Source organism: Rhipicephalus microplus, chromosome 3 (genome assembly GCF_043290135.1).
Source record: "Rhipicephalus microplus isolate Deutch F79 chromosome 3, USDA_Rmic, whole genome shotgun sequence".
In the NCBI taxonomy this organism is placed as follows: Eukaryota; Metazoa; Arthropoda; class Arachnida; order Ixodida; family Ixodidae; genus Rhipicephalus; species Rhipicephalus microplus.
Genome location: NC_134702.1, coordinates 158,195,881 through 158,215,025, shown reverse-complemented (window position 1 = coordinate 158,215,025; position 19,145 = coordinate 158,195,881). Strand labels below are relative to the sequence as shown.

Sequence of the window (19,145 nt, the reverse complement as noted above, 5' to 3'; positions counted from 1 at the left end):
GAATGGAGAGGGACAGAGCGATCGCTTAGCAATTCGGCCAACAGGGTAAAAATATTGAACCTATATAGCGTGCGCAAATTGGAGACTTGAGGATAGCAGATGAAAAAAATATTTCCGACACCGAGAACCGAACCCAGGTCACCTGGGTGAGAGCCAGATATCCTAGTCACCAGACCACGCCGGAGAACGGAGAGGGACGGAGCGATCGCTTAGGCATTCGGCGTACAGGGTAAAAGTATTGAAGGTATGTAGATGATAGCAGATAAAAGAAAATACTTCCGACACCAGAAATCGCACCCGGGCCTCCTGAGTGAGAGCCAGGTATCCTAGCCACTAGACCATGCCGGAGAACAGAGAGGGAAGGAGCGATCGCTTAGCGATTTGGCCACATGGTAAAACTATTGAAGTTACATACCGTGCGCAAATTGGAGACTTGATGATAGCAGATAAAAGAAAATACTTCTGACACCGGGAATCCTACCCGGGCCTCCTGGGTGAGAGCCAGGTATCCAAGCCACTAGGCCATGCCGGAGAGAGACGGAGCGATCGCGTAGTCATTCGGCCAACAAGGTAAAAGTATTGAAGTTATATTGCATGCGCAAATTGGAGACTTGACGATAGCCGATAAAAGAAAATACTTCCGACGCCGGGAATTGCACCCGGGCCTCCTGGGTGAGAGCCAGGTATCCTAGCCTTTAGATCATGCCGGAGAACATGGAGGGCCGGAGTGATCGCTTATCCATTCGGCCAACAGGGTAAAACTATTGAAGTTACATACCCTGCACAAATCGGAGACTTGATGACAGCAGATAAAAGAAAATACTTTCGACACCGGGAATCGCACCCGGGCCTCCTGGGTGAGAGCAAGGTATCCTAGCCACTAGACCATGCCGGAGAACGGAGAGGGAAAGGGCGATCGCTTAGCCATTCGGCCAACAGGGTAAAACTATTGAAGTTATATTGCGTGCGCAAATTGAAGACTTTATGATATCAGATAAAAGAAAATACTTCCGACACTGGGAATCGAACCCGGGTCTCCTGGTTGAGAGCCAGGTATCCTAGCCGCTAGACGATGCCGGAGAACGGAGCAGGACGGTGCGATTACTTAGCCATTCGGCCAACAGGGTAAAACTATTGAAGTTAAATACCGTGCGCAAATTGGAGTCTTGATGACAGCAGATAAAATATATACCTTCGACACTGGGAATCGAACCCTGGCCTCCTGGGTGAGAGCCAGGTATCCTAGCCACCAGACGACGCCGGAGTACGGAGAGAGACGGAGCGATCACTTAGGCATTCGGCCAACAGGGTAAAAGTATTGAAGTTATATTGCGTGCGCAAATTGGAGACTTGATGATAGCTGATCAAAGAAAATACTTATGACACAGGAAATCGCACCCGGGCCTTCTGGGTGCGAGCCAGGTATCCTAGCCACTAGACCATGGTGGAGAACAGAGAGGGAACGAGCGATCGCTTAGCCATTCGGCCCACAGGGTAAAAGTATTGAAGTTACATCGCGTGCGCAAATTGGAGACTTCATGATAGCAGATAAAAGAAAATACTTCCGACACCGAGAATAGAACCCGGGCCTCCTGGGTGAGAGACAGGTATCCTAGCCACTAGACCATGCCGGAGAATGGAGAAGGACGGAGCGATCGCTTAGCGATTCGGCCAACAAGGTAAAAGTATTGAAGTTACATAGCGTGCGCGAATTGGAGACTTGATGATAGCAGATAAAAGAAAATACTTCCGACACCGGGAATTGCAACCGGGCCTCCTGGGTGAGAGCCAGGTATCCTAGACACTAGACCATGCCGGAGAACGGAGAGGGATGGAGAGATCGCTTAACCATTCGGCCAACAGGGTAAAGATATTGAAGTTGCATACCGTGTGCGAATTGGAGAGTTGATGACAGCAGACAAAAGAAAATACTTCCGACACCGAGAATCGAACCCGGCCCTCCTGGGTGAGAGCCAGGTATCCCAGCCACTAGACCATGCCAAAGAACGGGCAGGTACGGAGCGATTGCTTAGCCATTCGGCCAACAGGGTAAAACTATTGGAGTTACATACCGTGCACAAATTGGAGACTTGATGACAGCAGATAAAACAAAATACATCCAACACCGGGAATCGCACCCGGGCCTCCTGGGTGAGAGCCAGGTATCCTAGCCACTATACCATGCCGAAGAACGGAGAGGGACGGAGCGATCGCTTAGCGATTCGGCCAACAAGGTAAAAGTATTGAAGAGTCATAGCGTGCGCAAATTGAAGACTTGATGATAGCAGAGAAAAGAAAATACTTCCGACAGCGGGAATCGCAATCGGGCCTCCTTGGTGAGAGCCAGGTATCCTAGACACTAGACCGTGCCAGAGAACGGAGAGGGACGGAGAGATCGCTTAGCCATTCGGCCAACAGGGTAAAACTTGAAGTTACATAGCATGCGTAAATTGGAGACTTGATGACAGCAGATAAAAGGAAATACTTCCGACCCCGGGAATCGTACCCGGGCCTCCTGGGTGAGAGCCAGGTATCCAAGCCACTAGACCATGCCGGAGAGAGACGGAGCGATCGCTTAGTCATTCGGCCAACAAGGTAAATCTATTAAAGTTACATACCGTGCACCAATTGGAGACTTGATGACAGCAGACAAAACAAAATACTTCCGACACCGGGAATCGCACCCGGGCCTCCTGGGTGAGAACCAGGTATCCTAGCCACTAGATTATGCCGGAGAACGGAGAGGGACGGAGCGATCGCTTAGGCATTTGGCCAACAGGGTAAAAGCATTGAAGTTATATGGCGTGCGCAAGTCGGAGACTTGATGATAGCTGATGAAAGAAAATACTTCCGACACCGGAAATCGCACCCGGGCCTCCTGGGTGCAAGCCAGGTATCCTAGCCACTAGACGGGAACGAGCGATCGCTTAGCCATTCGGCCCACAGGGTAAAAGTATTGAAGTTACATCGCTTGCGCAAATTGGAGACGTGATGATAGCAGATAAAAGAAAATACTTCCGACACCGAGAATCGCACCCGGGCCTCCTGGGTGAGAACCAGGTATCCTAGCCACTAGATTATGCCGGAGAAAGGAGAGGCACGGAGCGATCGCTTAGCCATTTGGCCAACAGGGTAAAATATTGAAGTTACATAGCGTGCGTAAATTGGAGACTTGATGACAGCAGATGAAAGAAAATACCTTCGACACCGGGAATCGAACCCGGGCCTCCTGGGTGAGAGCCAGGTATCCTAGCCACTAGACCATGCCGAAGAACGGAGAGCGACGCAGCGATCGCTTAGCGATTCGGCCAACAAGGTAAAAGTATTGAAGTTACATACCGTGCTTAAATTGGAGACTTGATGACAGCACATAAAAGAAAATACTTCCGACCCCAGAAATCGAACCCGGGTCTCCTGGGTGAGAGCCAGGTATCCTAGCCACTAGACCATGCCGGAGAACAGAGAGGGAAGGAGCGATCGCTTAGCGATTTGGCCACATGGTAAAACTATTGAAGTTACATACCGTGCGCAAATCGGAGACTTGATGATAGCAGATAAAAGAAAATACTTCCGACACCGGGAATCCTACCCGGGCCTCCTAGGTGAGAGCCCGGTATCCAAGCCACTATACCATGCCGGAGAGAGACGGAGCGATCGCTTAGTCATTCGGCCAACAAGGTAAATCTATTAAAGTTACATACCGTGCACCAATTGGAGACTTGATGACAGCAGACAAAACAAAATACTTCCGACACCGGGAATCGCACCCGGGCCTCCTGGGTGAGAACCAGGTATCCTAGCCACTAGATTATGCCGGAGAATGGAGAGGGACGGAGCGATCACTTAGCCTTTCGGCCAACAGGGTAAAACTATTCAAGTTACATACCGTGCTTAAATTGGAGACTTGATTACAGCACATAAAAGAAAATACTTCCGACCCCAGAAATCGAAGCCGGGTCTCCTGGGTGAGAGCCAGGTATCCTAGACACTAGACCACGCCGGAGAACGGAGAAAGACGGAGCGATCGCTTAGCCATTGGGCCAACAGGGTAAAACTATTGAAGTTACATAGCATGCGTAAATTGGAGACTTGATGACAGCAGATAAAAGGAAATACTTCCGACCCCGGGAATCGTACCCGGGCCTCCTGGGTGAGAGCCAGGTATCCAAGCCACTAGACCATGCCGGATAACAGAGAGGGACGGAGCGATCGCTTAACCATTTGGTCAACTGAGTAAAACAATTGAAGATACATGGCGTGCGCAAATTAGAGACTTGAAGACAGAAGACAAAAGAAAATACTTCCGACACCAGGAATCGAACCCGGGCTTCCTGGAAGAAAGCCAGGTATCCTAGCTACCAGACCATGCCGGAGAACGGAGAAGGACGGAGCGATCGCTTAGCAATTCGGCCAACAAGTTAAAAGTATTGAAGTTATATAGCGTGCGCGAATTGGAGACTTGATGATAGCAGATAAGAGAAAATACTTCCGACATCGGGAATTGCAGCCGGGCCTCCTGGGTGAGAGCCAGGTATCCTAGACACTAGACCATGCCGGAGAACGGAGAGGGACGGAGAGATCGCTTAACCATTCGGCCAACAGGGTAAAACTATTGAAGTTGCATACCATGCGCGAATTGGACACTTCATGACAGCAGATAAAAGAAAATACTTCCGACACTGGGAATCGAACCCGGGCCTCCTGGGTGAGAGCCAGGTATCCTAGCCACTTGACCATGCCAAAGAACGGGGAGGGATGGAGCGATTACTTAGCCATTCGGCCAACAGGGTAAAACTATTGAAGTTAGATACCGTGCGCAAATTGGAGTCTTGATGACAGCAGATAAAATATATACCTTCGACACTGGGAATCGAACCCTGGACTCCTGGGTGAGAGCCAGGTATCCTAGCCACCAGACGACGCCGGAGTACGGAGAGAGACGGAGCGATCACTTAGGCATTCGGCCAACAGGGTAAAAGTATTGAAGTTATATTGCGTGCGCAAATTGGAGACTTGATGATAGCTGATCAAAGAAAATACTTATGACACCGGAAATCGCACCCGGGCCTTCTGGGTGCGAGCCAGGTATCCTGGCCACTAGACCATGGTGGAGAACAGAGAGGGAACGAGCGATCGCTTAGCCATTCGGCCCACAGGGTAAAAGTATTGAAGTTACATCGCGTGCGCAAATTGGAGACTTCATGATAGCAGATAAAAGAAAATACTTCCGACACCGAGAATGGAACCCGGGCCTCCTGGGTAAGAGACAGGTATCCTAGCCACTAGACCATGCCGGAGAATGGAGAGGGACAGAGCGATCGCTTAGCAATTCGGCCAACAGGGTAAAAATATTGAACCTATATAGCGTGCGCAAATTGGAGACTTGAGGATAGCAGATGAAAGAAATATTTCCGACACCGAGAACCGAACCCAGGTCACCTGGGTGAGAGCCAGATATCCTAGTCACCAGGCCACGCCGGAGAACGGAGAGGGACGGAGCGATCGCTTAGGCATTCGGCGTACAGGGTAAAAGTATTGAAGGTATGTAGATGATAGCAGATAAAAGAAAATACTTCCGACACCAGAAATCGCACCCGGGCCTCCTGAGTGAGAGCCAGGTATCCTAGCCACTAGACCATGCCGGAGAACAGAGAGGGAAGGAGCGATCGCTTAGCGATTTGGCCACATGGTAAAACTATTGAAGTTACATACCGTGCGCAAATTGGAGACTTGATGATAGCAGATAAAAGAAAATACTTCCGACACCGGGAATCCTACCCGGGCCTCCTGGGTGAGAGCCAGGTATCCAAGCCACTAGGCCATGCCGGAGAGAGACGGAGCGATCGCGTAGTCATTCGGCCACCAAGGTAAAAGTATTTTAGTTATATTGCATGCCCAAATTGCAGACTTGATGATAGCCGATAAAAGAAAATACTTCTGACGCCGGGAATTGCACCCGGGCCTCCTGGGTGAGAGCCAGGTATCCTAGCCTTTAGATCATGCCGGAGAACATAGAGGGCCGGAGTGATCGCTTAGCCATTCGGCCAACAGGGTAAAACTATTGAAGTTACATACCCTGCACAAATTGGAGACTTGATGACAGCAGATAAAAGAAAATACTTCCGACACCGGGAATCGCACCCGGGCCTCCTGGGTGAGAGCAAGGTATCCTAGCCACTAGACCATGCCGGAGAACGGAGAGGGAAAGGGCGATCGCTTAGCCATTCGGCCAACAGGGTAAAACTATTGAAGTTATATTGCGTGCGCAAATTGAAGACTTTATGATATCAGATAAAAGAAAATACTTCCGACACTGGAAATCGAACCCGGGTCTCCTCGATAAGAGCCAGGTATCCTTGCCACTAGACGATGCCGGAGAACGGAGCAGGACGGTGCGATCGCTTAGCCATTCAGCCAACAGGGTAAAACTATTGAAGTTACATACCGTGCGCAAATTGGAGACTTGATGATAGCACATAAAAGAAAATACTTCCGACTCTGGGAATTGTACCCGGGCCTCCTAGTTGAGAGCCAGGTATCCTAGCCACCAGACCACGCCGGAGAACGGAGAAAGACGGAGCGATCGCTTAGCCATTGGGCCAACAGGGTAAAACTATAGAAGTTACATACCGTTCACAAATTGGAGACTTGATGACAGCAGATAAAACAAAATACTTCCGACACCGGGAATCGAACCCGGGCCTCCTGGGTGGAACCAGGTATTCTAGCCACTATACCATGCCGGAGAACAGAGCGGGACGAAGCGATCGCTTAGCGATTCGGCCAACAGGGTAAAAGTACTGAACACACATAGCGTGCGCAAATTGGAGAATTGATGATAGCAGATAAATGAAAATTACATCCGACACCGGGAATCGTACCCGGGCCTCCTAGTTGAAAGCCAGGTATCCAAGCCGCTAGACCATGCCGGAGAGGGACGGAGCGATCGCTTAGTCATTCGGCAAACAATGTAAAAGTATTGAAGTTTTATAGCGTGCGCAGTTGGAGACTTGACGATAGCAGATAAGAGAAAATACTTCCGATGCCGGGAATCGCACCCGGGCCTCCTTGGTGAGAGCCAGGTATCCTAGACACTAGACCATGCCGGAGAACGGAGAGGGACGGAGAGATCGCTTAGCCATTCAGCCAACAGGGTAAAACTATTGAAGTTACATACCGTGCGCAAATTGGAGACTTGATGACAGCAGATAAAAGAAAATACTTCCAACACCGGGAATCGAACCCGGGCCTCCTGGGTGAAAGCCAGGTATCCTAGCCACTAGACCACGCCGAGAACGGAAAGGGACGGAGAGATCGCTTAGCCATTCAGCCAATAGGGTAAAACTATTCAAGATACATACCGTGCGAAAATTGGAGATTTGAAGACAGCAGATAGAAGATAATACTTGCAACACCGGAAATCGTACCCGGGCCTCCTGGGTGAGAGCCAGATATCCAAGCCACTAGACCATGCCGAAGAGGGGCGGAGCAATCGCTTAGTCATTCGGCCAACAAGGTAAAAGTATTGAAGTTATATAGCGTGCGCCAATTGGAGACTTGAAGATAGCAGATAAAAAATATTTCCGACACCGGGAATCGAACACGGGCCTCCTGGGTGAGAGCCAGATATCCAAGCCACAGGACCACGCCGAGAACGAAGAGGGATGGAGCGATCGCTTAGCCATTCGGGCAACAGGGTAAAACTATTGAAGTTACATAGCCTGCGCGAATTGAAGTCTTGATGATAGCAGATAAAAGAAAATAAATCCGACAGTGGGAATCGCACCAGGGCCTCCTGGGTGAGAGCCAGGTATCTTAGCCACTACACCATGTTGGAGAACGAAGAGGAAAAGAGCGATCGCTTAGCCATTCGGCCAACAGGGTAAAACTATTGAATTTACATAGCGTGCGCAAATTGGAGACTTGATGATAGCAGAGAAAAGATAATACTTCCGACAGCGGGAATCGCAAACGGGCCTCCTTGGTGAGAGCCAGGTATCCTAGACACTAGACCATGCTGGAGAACCGAGAGGGACGGAGCGATCGCTTAGCCATTCTGCCCACAGGGTAAAAGTATTGAAGTTACATCGCGTGCGCAAATTGGAGACCTAATGATAGCAGATAAAAGAAAATACTTCCAACCCGGGGAATTGAACCCGGGCCTCTTGGGTGAGAGCCAGGTATCCTAGCCACTAGACCATGCCGGAGAACGGAGAGGGACGGAGCGATCGCTTAGCAATTCGGCCAACAGGGTAAAAGTATTGAACCTATATAGCGTGCGCAAATTGGAGACTTGAGGATAGCAGATAAAAAAAAACTTCCGACACCGGAAACCAAACCCAGGTCACCTGGGTGAGAGCCAGATATCCTAGCCACCAGACCACGCCGGAGAATGAAGAGGGACGGAGCAATCGCTTAGGCATTCGGCCAACAGGGTAAAAGTATTGAAGGTATGTAGATGATAGCAGAGAAAAGAAAATACTTCCGACACCAGAAATCGCACCCGGGCCTCCTGAGTGAGAGCCAGGTATCCTAGCCACTAGACCATGCCGGAGAACAGAGAGGGACGGAGCGATCGCTTAGCCATTCGGCCAACTGAGTAAAACTCTTGAAGATACATAGCGTGCGTAAATTGAAGACTTGATGACAGCAGATAAAAGAACATACTTCCGACACCGGGAATCGAACCCGGGCCTCCAGGGTGAAAGCCAGGTATCCTAGCCACTAGACCACACCGAGAACGGAAAGAGATGGAGCGATCGCTTAGCCATTCAGCCAACAGGGTAAAACTATTCAAGTTACATAGCGTGCGCAAATTGGACATATAAAGACAGCAGACAAAAGAAAATACTTCCGACACCGGGAATCGAACCCGGGCCTCCTGGGTGAGAGCCAGATATCCAAGCCACTAGACCGTGCCGAAGAGGGGCGGAGCGATCGCTTAGTCATTCGGCCAACAAGGTAAAAGTAATGAAGTTATATAGCGTGCGCCAATTGGAGACTTGAAGATAGCAGATAAAAAATATATCCGACACCGGGAATCGAACACGGGCCTCCTGGGTGAGAGCCAGATATCTAAGCCACAGGACCACGCCGAGAACGAAGAGGGATGGTGCGATCGCTTAGCCATTCGGGCAACAGGGTAAAACTATTGAAGTTACATAGCCTGCGCGAATTGAAGACTTGATAATAGCAGATAAAAGAAAATAAATCCGACAGTGGGAATCGCACCAGGGCCTCCTGGGTGAGAGCCAGGTATCTTAGCCACTAGACCATGTTGGAGAACGAAGAGGGAAAGAGCGATCGCTTAGCCATTCGGCCAACAGGGTAAAACTATTGAATTTACATAGCGTTCGCAAATTGGAGACTTGATGATAGCAGAGAAAAGAAAATACTTCCGACAGCGGGAATCGCAATCGGGCCTCCTTGGTGAGAGCCAGGTATCCTAGACACTAGACCATGCCAGAGAACGGAGAGGGATGGAGCGATCGCTTAGCCATTCGGCCAACAGGGTAAAAGTATAGAAGTTATATTGCGTGCGCAAATTGGAGACTTGATGATAGCTGATAAAAGAAAATACTTCCAACACCGGAAATCGCACCCGGGCCTCCTGGGTGCGAGCCAGGTATCCTAGCCACTAGACCATGCCAGAGAACAGAGAGGGAACGAGCGATTGCTTAGCCATTCGGCCCACAGGGTAAAAGTATTGAAGTTACATCGCGTGCGCAAATTGGACACTTAATGATAGCAGATAAAAGAAAATACTTCCAACCCGGGGAATTGAACCCGGGCCTCTTGGGTGAGAGCCAGGTATCCTAGCCACTAGACCATGCCAGAGAACGGAGAGGGACGGAGCGATCGCTTAGCAATTCGGCCAACAGGGTAAAAGTATTGAACCTATATAGCGTGCGCAAATTGGAGACTTGAGGATAGCAGATAAAAAAAAAACTTCCGACACCGGGAACCAAACCCAGGTCACCTGGGTGAGAGCCAGATATCCTAGCCACCAGACCACGCCGGAGAACGGAGAGGGACGGAGCAATCGCTTAGGCATTCGGCAGACAGGGTAAAAGTATTGAAGGTATGTAGATGATAGCAGAGAAAAGAAAATACTTCCTACACCGAGAATGGAACCCGGGCCTCCTGGGTGAGAGCCAGGTATCCTAGCCTTTAGATCATGCCGGAGAACAGAGAGGGCCGGAGTGATCGCTTAGAGATTTGGCCAAAAGGGTAAAACTATTGAAGTTACATACCCTGCACAAATTGGAGACTTGATGACAGCAGATAAAAGAAAATACTTCCGACACCGGGAATCGCACCCGGGCCTCCTGTGCGAGAGCCAGGTATCCCAGCCACTAGACCATGCCAGAGAACGGAGAGGGAAAGGGCGATCGCTTAGCCATTCGGCCAACAGGGTAAAACTATTGAAGTTATATTGCGTGCGCAAATTGAAGACTTTATGATATCAGATAAAAGAAAATACTTCCGACACTGGGAATCGAACCCGGGTCTCCTGGATGAGAGCCAGGAATCCTAGCCGCTAGACGATGCCGGAGAACGGAGCAGGACGATGCGATCGCTTAGCCATTCAGCCAACAGGGTAAAAGTATTGAAGGTATGTAGATGATCGCAGAGAAAATAAAATACTTCCGACACCAGAAATCGCACCCGGGCCTCCTGAATGAGAGCCAGGTATCCTAGCCACTAGACCATGCCGGAGAACAGAGAGGGAAGGAGCGATCGCTTAGCGATTCGGCCAAGAGGGTAAAAGTATTGAAGTTACATAGCGTGCGCAAATTGGAGACTTGATGATAGCAGATAAAAGAAAACACTTCTGACACCGGGAATCGTACCCGGGCCTCTCGGGTGAGAGCCAGATATCCGAGCCACTAGACCATGCCGAAGAGGAGCGGAGCGATCGCTTAGTCAATCGGCCAAGAAGGTAAAAGTAATAAAGTTGTATAGCTTGCGCAAATTGAATACGATGATAGCAGATAAAAAAATACTTCCGACCCCGGGCCTCCTGAGTGAGAGCCAGGTGTCCTAGCTTCTAGACCATGCCGGAGAACGGAGAGTGACAGAGCGATCGCTTAGCCATTCGGCCAACAAGGTAAATCTATTAAAGTTACATATCGTGCACAAATTGGAGACTTGATGACAGCAGATAAAACAAAATACATCCAACACCGAGAATCGCACCCGGGCCTCCTGGGTGAGAGCCAGGTATCCTAGCCACTAGACCATGCCGAAGAACGGAGAGAGATGGAGCGATCGCTTAGACATTGGGCCAACAGGGTAAAACTATTGAAGTTACATACCATTCACAAATTGAAGACTTGATGACAGCAGATAAAACAAAATACTTCCGACACCGGGAATCGAACCCGGGCCTCCTGGGTGGAACCAGGTATTCTAGCCACTAGACCATGCCGGAGAACGGAGCGGGACGGAGCGATCGCTTAGCGATTCGGCCAACAGGGTAAAAGTACTGAACTTACATAGCGTGCGCAAATTGGAGACTTGGTGATAGCAGATAAAAGATAAATTCTCCGACACCGGGAATCGTACCCGGGCCTCCTAGTTGAAAGCCAGGCATCCATGCCACATACCATACCGGAGAGGGACGGAGCGATCGCTTAGTCATTCGGCAAACAAGGTAAAAGTATTGAAGTTTTATAGCGTGCGCAATTGGAGACTTGATGATAGCAGATAAAAGAAAATACTTCCGACGCCGGGAATCGCACCCGGGCCTCCTGGGTGAGAGCCCGGGCCTCCTGGGTGAGAGCCAGGTCACTAGATAATGTCGGGGAATACATTGAGTGTCGTGATCGCTGAGCCATTCAGTCAAAAGGGTAAACATATTGAAATTACATAGCATGCCCAAATAGGACGCTTGATGATAGCAGATAAAAGAAAACACTTTCGACACCGGGAATCGAACCCGGGCCTCCTGGGTGAGAGCCAGGTATTCTAGCCACTACACTACGCCGGAGAACGGAGAGAGACGGAGCGATCGCTTAGCCATTCGGCCAACAAGGTAAATCTATTAAAGTTACATACCGTGCACAAATTGGAGACTTGATGACAGCAGATAAAACAAAATACATCCAACACCGGGAATCGCACCCGGGCCTCCTGGGTGAGAGCCAGGTATCCTAGCCACTAGACCATGCCGAAGAACGGTGAGGGACGGAGCGATCGCTTAGCCATTCAGCCAACAGGGTAAAACTATTCAAGTTACATAGCGTGTGCAAATTGGAGATTTGAAGACAGCAGATAAAAGAAAATACTTCCGACACCGGGAATCGAACCCGGGCCTCCTGGGTGAGAGCCAGGTATCCTAGCCACAATAAAGCTGGGGAACGGAGAAGGAACAAGTGATCGCTTAGCCATTCGGCCCACAGGGTAAAAGTACTGAAGTTACATCGCGTGCGCAAATTGGAGGCTTGATGATAGCAGATAAAAGAAAATACTTCCGACACCGGGAATTGAACCCGGGCCTCCTGGGTGAGAGCCAGGTATCCTAGCCACTATACCATGCCGGAGAAACGAGAGGGACGGAGCGGTCGCTTAGTAATTCGGCCAACAGGGTAAAAGTATTGAACCTATATAGCGTGCGCAAATTGGAGCCTTGAGGATAGCAGATAAAAGAAAATACTTCCGACACCGGGAATCCTACCCGGGCCTCCTGGGTGAGAGCCAGGTATCCTATCCACTAGACCATGCCGGAGAACGGAGCGGGACGGAGCGATCGCTTAGCGATTCGGCCAACAGGGTAAAAGTACTGAACTTACATAGCGTGCGCAAATTGGAGCCTTGATGATAGCAGATAAAAGATAAATTCTCCGACACCGGGAATCGTACCCGGGCCTCCTAGTTGAAAGCCAGGCATCCATGCCACATACCATGCGGGAGAGGGACGGAGCGATCGCTTAGTCATTCGGCAAACAAGGTAAAAGTATTGAAGTTTTATAGCGTGCGCAATTGGAGACTTGATGATAGCAGATAAAAGAAAATACTTCCGACGCCGGGAATCGCACCCGGGCCTCCTGGGTGAGAGCCAGGTATCCTAGCCACTAGATAATGTCGGGGAATACATTGAGTGTAGTGATCGCTGAGCCATTCAGTCAAAAGGGTAAACATATTGAAATTACATAGCATGCCCAAATAGGACGCTTGATGATAGCAGATAAAAGAAAACACTTTCGACACCGGGAATCGAACCCGGGCCTCCTGGGTGAGAGCCAGGTATTCTAGCCACTACACTACGCCGGAGAACGGAGAGAGACGGAGCGATCGCTTAGCCATTCGGCCAACAAGAAAAATCTATTAAAGTTACATACCGTGCACAAATTGGAGACTTGATGACAGCAGATAAAACAAAATACATCCAACACCGGGAATCGCACCCGGGCCTCCTGGGTGAGAGCCAGGTATCCTAGCCACTAGACCATGCCGAAGAACGGAGAGGGACGGAGCGATCGCTTAGCGATTCGGCCAACAAGGTAAAAGTATTGAAGAGTCATAGCGTGCGCAAATTGAAGACTTGATGATAGCAGAGAAAAGAAAATACTTCCGACAGCGGGAATCGCAATCGGGCCTCTTTGGTGAGAGCCAGGTATCCTAGACACTAGACCGTGCCGGAGAACGGAGAGGGACGGAGAGATCGCTTAGCCATTCGGCCAACAGGGTAAAACTATTGAAGTTACATAGCGTGCGCAAATTGGAGACTTGATGACAGCAGATAAAAGAAAATACCTTCGACATCGGGAATCGAACCCGGGCATCCTAGGTGAGAGCCAGGTATCCTAGCCACTAGACCATGCCGGAGAATGGAGAGGGACGGAGCGATCGCTTAGCCATTCGGCCAACAGGGTAAAACTATTGAAGCTAAATACCGTGCGCAAATTGGAGACTTCATGACAGCACATAAAAGAAAATACTTCCGACACCGGGAATTGAACCCGGGCCTTCTGGGTGAAAGCCAGGTATCCTAGCCACTAGACCACGCCGAGAACGGAAAGGGACGGAGCGATCGCTTAGCCATTCCGCCAACAGGGTAAAACTATTCAAGTTACATAGCGTGTGCAAATTAGAGATTTGAAGACAGCAGATAAAAGAAAATACTTCCGACACCGAGAATGGAACCAGGGCCTCCTGGGTGAGAGCCAGGTATCCTAGCCACTAGACCATGCCGGAGAATGGAGAGGGACAGAGCGATCGCTTAGCAATTCGGCAAACAGGGTAAAAATATTGAACCTATATAGCGTGCGCAAATTGGAGACTTGAGGATAGCAGATGAAAAAATACTTCCGACACCGAGAACCGAACCCAGGCCACCTGGGTGAGAGCCAGATATCCTAGTCACCAGACCACGCTGGAGAACGGAGAGGGACGGAGCGATCGTTTAGGCATTCGGCCAACAGGGTAAAAGTATTGAAGGTATGTAGATGATAGCAGATAAAAGAAAATACTTCCGACACCAGAAATCGCACCCGGGCCTCCTGAGTGAGAGCCAGGTATCCTAGCCACTAGACCATGCCGGAGAACAGTGAGGGAAGGAGCGATCGCTTAGTGATTTGGCCACATGGTAAAACTATTGAAGTTACATACCGTGCGCAAATTGGAGACTTGATGATAGCAGATAAAAGAAAATACTTCCGACACCGGGAATCCTACCAGGGCCTCCTGGGTGAGAGCCATGTATCCAAGCCACTAGGCCATGCCGGAGAGAGACGGAGCGATCGCTTAGTCATTCGGCCAGCAAGGTAAAAGTATTGAAGTTATATTGCATGCGCAAATTGGAGACTTGATGATAGCCGATAAAAGAAAATACTTCCGACGCCGGGAATTGCACCCGAGCCTCCTGGGTGAGAGCCAGGTATCCTAGCCTTTAGATCATGCCGGAGAACAGAGAGGACCGGAGTGATCGCTTAGCGATTCGGCCAACAGGGGAAAACTTTTCAAGTTACTTACCGTGCGCAAATTGGAGATTTGAAGACAGCAGATAGAAGAAAATACTTGCAACACCGGAATTCGTACCCGGGCCTCCTGGGTGAGAGCCAGATATCCAAGCCACTAGACCATGCCGAAGAGGGGCGGAGCGATCGATTAGTCATTCGGCCAACAAGGTAAAAGTAATGAAGTTATATAGCGTGCGCCTATTGGAGACGTGAAGATAGCAGATAAAAATATTTCCGACACCGGGAATCGAACACGGGCCTCCTGGGTGAGAGCCAGATATCTAAGCCACAGGACCACGCCGAGAACGGAGAGGGATGGAGCGATCGCTTAGCCATTCGGGCAGCAGGGTAAAACTATTGAAGTTAAATAGCCTGCGCGAATTGAAGACTTGATGAGAGCAGATAAAAGAAAATAAATCCGACAGTGGGAATCGCACCAGGGCCTCCTGGGTGAGAGCCAGGTATCTTAGCCACTAGACCATGTTGGAGAACGAAGAAGGAAAAAGAGATCGCTTAGCCATTCGGCCAACAGGGTAAAACTATTGAATTTACATAGCGTGCGCAAATTGGAGACTTGATGATAGCAGAGAAAAGAAAATACTTCCGACAGCGGGAATCGCAATCGGGCCTTCTTGGTGAGAGCCAGGTATCTAGACACTAGACCATGCCGGAGAACGAAGAGGAACGGAGCGATCGCTTAGCCATTCGGCCAACAGGGTAAAAGTATTGAAGTTATATTGCGTGCGCAAATTGGAGACTTGATGATAGCTGATAAAAGAAAATACTTCCAACACCGGAAATCGCACCCGGGCCTCCTGGGTGCGAGCCAGGCATCCTAGCCACTAGACCATGCCAGAGAACAGAGAGGGAACGAGTGATTGCTTAGCCATTCGGCCCACAGGGTAAAAGTATTGAAGTTACATCGCGTGCGCAAATTGGACACTTAATGATAGCAGATAAAAGAAAATACTTCCAACCCGGGGAATTGAACCCGGGCCTCTTGGGTGAGAGCCAGGTATCCTAGCCACTAGACCATGCCGGAGAACGGAGAGGGACGGAGCGATCGCTTAGCAATTCGGCCAACAGGGTAAAAGTATTGCACCTATATAGCGTGCGCAAATTGGAGACTCGAGGATAGCAGATAAAAAAAAAACTTCCGACACCGGGAACCAAACCCAGGTCACCTGGGTGAGAGCCAGATATCCTAGCCACCAGACCACGCCGCAGAACGGAGAGGGACGGAGCCATCACTTAGGCATTCGGCAGACAGGGTAAAAGTATTGAAGGTATGTAGATGATAGCAGAGAAAAGAAAATACTTCCGACACCAAGAATGGAACCAGGGCCTCCTGGGTGAGAGCCAGGTATCCTAGCCACTAGACCATGCCGGAGAATGGAGAGGGACAGAGCGATCGCTTAGCAATTCGGCAAACAGGGTAAAAATATTGAACCTATATAGCGTGCGCAAATTGGAGACTTGAGGATAGCAGATGAAAAAATACTTCCGACACCGAGAACCGAACCCAGGTCACTGGGTGAGAGCCAGATATCCTAGTCACCAGACCACGCCGGAGAACGGAGAGGGACGGAGCGATCGGTTAGGCATTCGGCCAACAGGGTAAAAGTATTGAAGGTATGTAGATGATAGCAGATAAAAGAAAATACTTCCGACACCAGAAATCGCACCCGGGCCTCCTGAGTGAGAGCCAGGTATCCTAGCCACTAGACCATGCCGGAGAACAGTGAGGGAAGGAGCGATCGCTTAGTGATTTGGCCACATGGTAAAACTATTGAAGGTACATACCGTGCGCAAATTGGAGACTTGATGATAGCAGATAAAAGAAAATACTTCCGACACCGGGAATCCTACCCGGGCCTCCTGGGTGAGAGCCAGGTATCCAAGCCGCTAGGCCATGCCGGCGAGAGACGGAGCGATCGCTTAGTCATTCGGCCAACAAGGTAAAAGTATTGAAGTTATATTGCATGCGCAAATTGGAGACTTGATGATAGCCGATAAAAGAAAATACTTCCGAAGCCGGGAATTGCACCCGAGCCTCCTGGGTGAGAGCCAGGTATCCTAGTCTTTAGATCATGCCGGAGAACAAAGAAGGCCGGAGTGATCGCTTAACGATTCGGCCAAAAGGGTAAAACTATTGAAGTTACATACCCTGCACAAATTGGAGACTTGATGACAGCAGATAAAAGAAAATACTTCCGACACCGGGAATCGCACCCAGGCCTCCTGTGTGAGAGCCAGGTATCCTAGCCACTAGACCATGCCGGAGAACGGAGAGGGAAAGGGCGATCGCTTAGCCATTCGGCCAACAGGGTAAAACTATTGAAGTTATATTGCGTGCGCAAATTGAAGACTTTATGATATCAGATAAAAGAAAATACTTCCGACACTGGAAATCGAACCTGGGTCTCCTGGATGAGAGCCAGGTATCCTAGCCGCTAGACGATGCCGGAGAACGGAGCAGGACGATGCGATCGCTTAGCCATTCAGCCAACAGGGTAAAACTATTGAAGTTACATACCGTGCGCAAATTGGAGACTTGATGATAGCACATAAAAGAAAATACTTCCGACTCTGGGATTGGTACCCGGGCCTCCTAGTTGAAAGCCAGGTATCCTAGCCACCAGACCACGCCGGAGAACGGAGAAAGACGGAGCGATCTTTAGCCATTGGGCCAACAGGGTAAAACTATTGAAGTTACATACCGTTCACAAATCGGAAACTTGATGACAGCAGATAAAACAAAATACTTCCTACACCGGGAATCGAACCCGGGCCTCCTGGGTGGAACCAGGTATTCTAGCCACTAGACCATGCCGGAGAACGGAGCGGGACGGAGCGATCGCTTAGCGATTCGGCCAACAGGGTAAAAGTACTGAACTTACATAGCGTGCGCAAATTGGAGACTTGATGATAGCAGATAAAAGATAAATTCTCCGACACCGGGAATCGTACCCGGGCCTCCTAGTTGAAAGCCAGGCATCCATGCCACATACCATGCGGGAGAGGGACGGAGCGATCGCTTAGTCATTCGGCAAACAAGGTAAAAGTATTGAAGTTTTATAGCGTGCGCAATTGGAGACTTGATGATAGCAGATAAAAGAAAATACTTCCGACGCCGGGAATCGCACCCGGGCCTCCTGGGTGAGAGCCAGGTATCCTAGCCACTAGATAATGTCGGGGAATACATTGAGTGTCGTGATCGCTGAGCCATTCAGTCAAAAGGGTAAACATATTGAAATTACATAGCATGCCCAAATAGGACGCTTGATGATAGCAGATAAAAGAAAACACTTTCGACACCGGGAATCGAACCCGGGCCTCCTGGGTGAGAGCCAGGTATTCTAGCCACTACACTACGCCGGAGAACGGAGAGAGACGGAGCGATCGCTTAGCCATTCGGCCAACAAGGTAAATCTATTAAAGTTACATACCGTGCACAAATTGGAGACTTGATGACAGCAGATAAAACAAAATACATCCAACACCGGGAATCGCACCCGGGCCTCCTGGGTGAGAGCCAGGTATCCTAGCCACTATACCATGCCGAAGAACGGAGAGGGACGGAGCGATCGCTTAGCGATTCGGCCAACAAGGTAAAAGTATTGAAGAGTCATAGCGTGCGCAAATTGAAGACTTGATGATAGCAGAGAAAAGAAAATACTTCCGACAGCGGGAATCGCAATCGGGCCTCCTTGGTGAGAGCCAGGTATCCTAGACACTAGACCGTGCCAGAGAACGGAGAGGGACGGAGAGATCGCTTAGCCATTCGGCCAACAGGGTAAAACTTGAAGTTACATAGCGTGCGCAAATTGGAGACTTGATGACAGCAGATAAAAGAAAATACCTTCGACACCGGGAATCGAACCCGGGCATCCTAGGTGAGAGCCAGGTATCCTAGCCACTAGACCATGCCGGAGAATGGAGAGGGACGGAGCGATCGCTTAGCCATTCGGCCAACAGGGTAAAACTATTGAAGTTAAATACCCTGCGCAAATTGGAGACTTCATGACAGTACATAAAAGAAAATACTTCCGACACCGGGAATCGAACCCGGGCCTTCTGGGTGAAAGCCAGGTATCCTAGCCACTAGACCACGCTGAGAACGGAAAGGGACGGAGCGATCGCTTAGCCATTCAGCCAACAGGGTAAAACTATTCAAGTTAC

General features: G+C 49.7%; 24 non-coding genes across 24 annotated transcripts; all 24 read right to left on the bottom strand.

The window, feature by feature from the left end:
* Positions 1 to 1,008: 1,008 nt before the first annotated feature.
* TRNAE-CUC (transfer RNA glutamic acid (anticodon CUC)) lies at positions 1,009 to 1,080 on the bottom strand. The gene has a single exon. It is a non-coding gene; the product is annotated as a tRNA-Glu (tRNA).
* Positions 1,081 to 2,485: 1,405 nt separating this feature from the next.
* TRNAE-CUC (transfer RNA glutamic acid (anticodon CUC)) lies at positions 2,486 to 2,557 on the bottom strand. Its single transcript has one exon. It is a non-coding gene; the product is annotated as a tRNA-Glu (tRNA).
* A 106-nt stretch (positions 2,558 to 2,663) lies between these two features.
* Positions 2,664 to 2,735, bottom strand: TRNAE-CUC (transfer RNA glutamic acid (anticodon CUC)). The gene has a single exon. It is a non-coding gene; the product is annotated as a tRNA-Glu (tRNA).
* Positions 2,736 to 3,015: 280 nt separating this feature from the next.
* On the bottom strand, positions 3,016 to 3,087 carry TRNAE-CUC (transfer RNA glutamic acid (anticodon CUC)). The gene has a single exon. It is a non-coding gene; the product is annotated as a tRNA-Glu (tRNA).
* A 112-nt stretch (positions 3,088 to 3,199) lies between these two features.
* TRNAE-CUC (transfer RNA glutamic acid (anticodon CUC)) lies at positions 3,200 to 3,271 on the bottom strand. The gene has a single exon. It is a non-coding gene; the product is annotated as a tRNA-Glu (tRNA).
* Positions 3,272 to 3,746: 475 nt separating this feature from the next.
* Positions 3,747 to 3,818, bottom strand: TRNAE-CUC (transfer RNA glutamic acid (anticodon CUC)). Its single transcript has one exon. It is a non-coding gene; the product is annotated as a tRNA-Glu (tRNA).
* A 298-nt stretch (positions 3,819 to 4,116) lies between these two features.
* On the bottom strand, positions 4,117 to 4,188 carry TRNAE-CUC (transfer RNA glutamic acid (anticodon CUC)). Its single transcript has one exon. It is a non-coding gene; the product is annotated as a tRNA-Glu (tRNA).
* Positions 4,189 to 6,120: 1,932 nt separating this feature from the next.
* Positions 6,121 to 6,192, bottom strand: TRNAE-CUC (transfer RNA glutamic acid (anticodon CUC)). The gene has a single exon. It is a non-coding gene; the product is annotated as a tRNA-Glu (tRNA).
* Positions 6,193 to 6,860: 668 nt separating this feature from the next.
* On the bottom strand, positions 6,861 to 6,932 carry TRNAE-UUC (transfer RNA glutamic acid (anticodon UUC)). The gene has a single exon. It is a non-coding gene; the product is annotated as a tRNA-Glu (tRNA).
* A 290-nt stretch (positions 6,933 to 7,222) lies between these two features.
* On the bottom strand, positions 7,223 to 7,295 carry TRNAE-UUC (transfer RNA glutamic acid (anticodon UUC)). Its single transcript has one exon. It is a non-coding gene; the product is annotated as a tRNA-Glu (tRNA).
* Positions 7,296 to 8,667: 1,372 nt separating this feature from the next.
* Positions 8,668 to 8,740, bottom strand: TRNAE-UUC (transfer RNA glutamic acid (anticodon UUC)). Its single transcript has one exon. It is a non-coding gene; the product is annotated as a tRNA-Glu (tRNA).
* A 111-nt stretch (positions 8,741 to 8,851) lies between these two features.
* TRNAE-CUC (transfer RNA glutamic acid (anticodon CUC)) lies at positions 8,852 to 8,923 on the bottom strand. Its single transcript has one exon. It is a non-coding gene; the product is annotated as a tRNA-Glu (tRNA).
* A 1,560-nt stretch (positions 8,924 to 10,483) lies between these two features.
* On the bottom strand, positions 10,484 to 10,555 carry TRNAE-CUC (transfer RNA glutamic acid (anticodon CUC)). Its single transcript has one exon. It is a non-coding gene; the product is annotated as a tRNA-Glu (tRNA).
* Positions 10,556 to 11,920: 1,365 nt separating this feature from the next.
* On the bottom strand, positions 11,921 to 11,992 carry TRNAE-CUC (transfer RNA glutamic acid (anticodon CUC)). Its single transcript has one exon. It is a non-coding gene; the product is annotated as a tRNA-Glu (tRNA).
* A 113-nt stretch (positions 11,993 to 12,105) lies between these two features.
* TRNAE-CUC (transfer RNA glutamic acid (anticodon CUC)) lies at positions 12,106 to 12,177 on the bottom strand. Its single transcript has one exon. It is a non-coding gene; the product is annotated as a tRNA-Glu (tRNA).
* Positions 12,178 to 12,473: 296 nt separating this feature from the next.
* TRNAE-CUC (transfer RNA glutamic acid (anticodon CUC)) lies at positions 12,474 to 12,545 on the bottom strand. The gene has a single exon. It is a non-coding gene; the product is annotated as a tRNA-Glu (tRNA).
* A 113-nt stretch (positions 12,546 to 12,658) lies between these two features.
* Positions 12,659 to 12,730, bottom strand: TRNAE-CUC (transfer RNA glutamic acid (anticodon CUC)). The gene has a single exon. It is a non-coding gene; the product is annotated as a tRNA-Glu (tRNA).
* Positions 12,731 to 13,203: 473 nt separating this feature from the next.
* TRNAE-CUC (transfer RNA glutamic acid (anticodon CUC)) lies at positions 13,204 to 13,275 on the bottom strand. Its single transcript has one exon. It is a non-coding gene; the product is annotated as a tRNA-Glu (tRNA).
* A 113-nt stretch (positions 13,276 to 13,388) lies between these two features.
* Positions 13,389 to 13,460, bottom strand: TRNAE-CUC (transfer RNA glutamic acid (anticodon CUC)). The gene has a single exon. It is a non-coding gene; the product is annotated as a tRNA-Glu (tRNA).
* A 298-nt stretch (positions 13,461 to 13,758) lies between these two features.
* Positions 13,759 to 13,830, bottom strand: TRNAE-CUC (transfer RNA glutamic acid (anticodon CUC)). The gene has a single exon. It is a non-coding gene; the product is annotated as a tRNA-Glu (tRNA).
* Positions 13,831 to 13,943: 113 nt separating this feature from the next.
* TRNAE-UUC (transfer RNA glutamic acid (anticodon UUC)) lies at positions 13,944 to 14,016 on the bottom strand. Its single transcript has one exon. It is a non-coding gene; the product is annotated as a tRNA-Glu (tRNA).
* Positions 14,017 to 18,272: 4,256 nt separating this feature from the next.
* On the bottom strand, positions 18,273 to 18,344 carry TRNAE-CUC (transfer RNA glutamic acid (anticodon CUC)). The gene has a single exon. It is a non-coding gene; the product is annotated as a tRNA-Glu (tRNA).
* Positions 18,345 to 18,825: 481 nt separating this feature from the next.
* On the bottom strand, positions 18,826 to 18,897 carry TRNAE-CUC (transfer RNA glutamic acid (anticodon CUC)). Its single transcript has one exon. It is a non-coding gene; the product is annotated as a tRNA-Glu (tRNA).
* Positions 18,898 to 19,010: 113 nt separating this feature from the next.
* Positions 19,011 to 19,088, bottom strand: TRNAE-UUC (transfer RNA glutamic acid (anticodon UUC)). The gene has a single exon. It is a non-coding gene; the product is annotated as a tRNA-Glu (tRNA).
* Between the last annotated feature and the right edge of the window lie 57 nt (positions 19,089 to 19,145).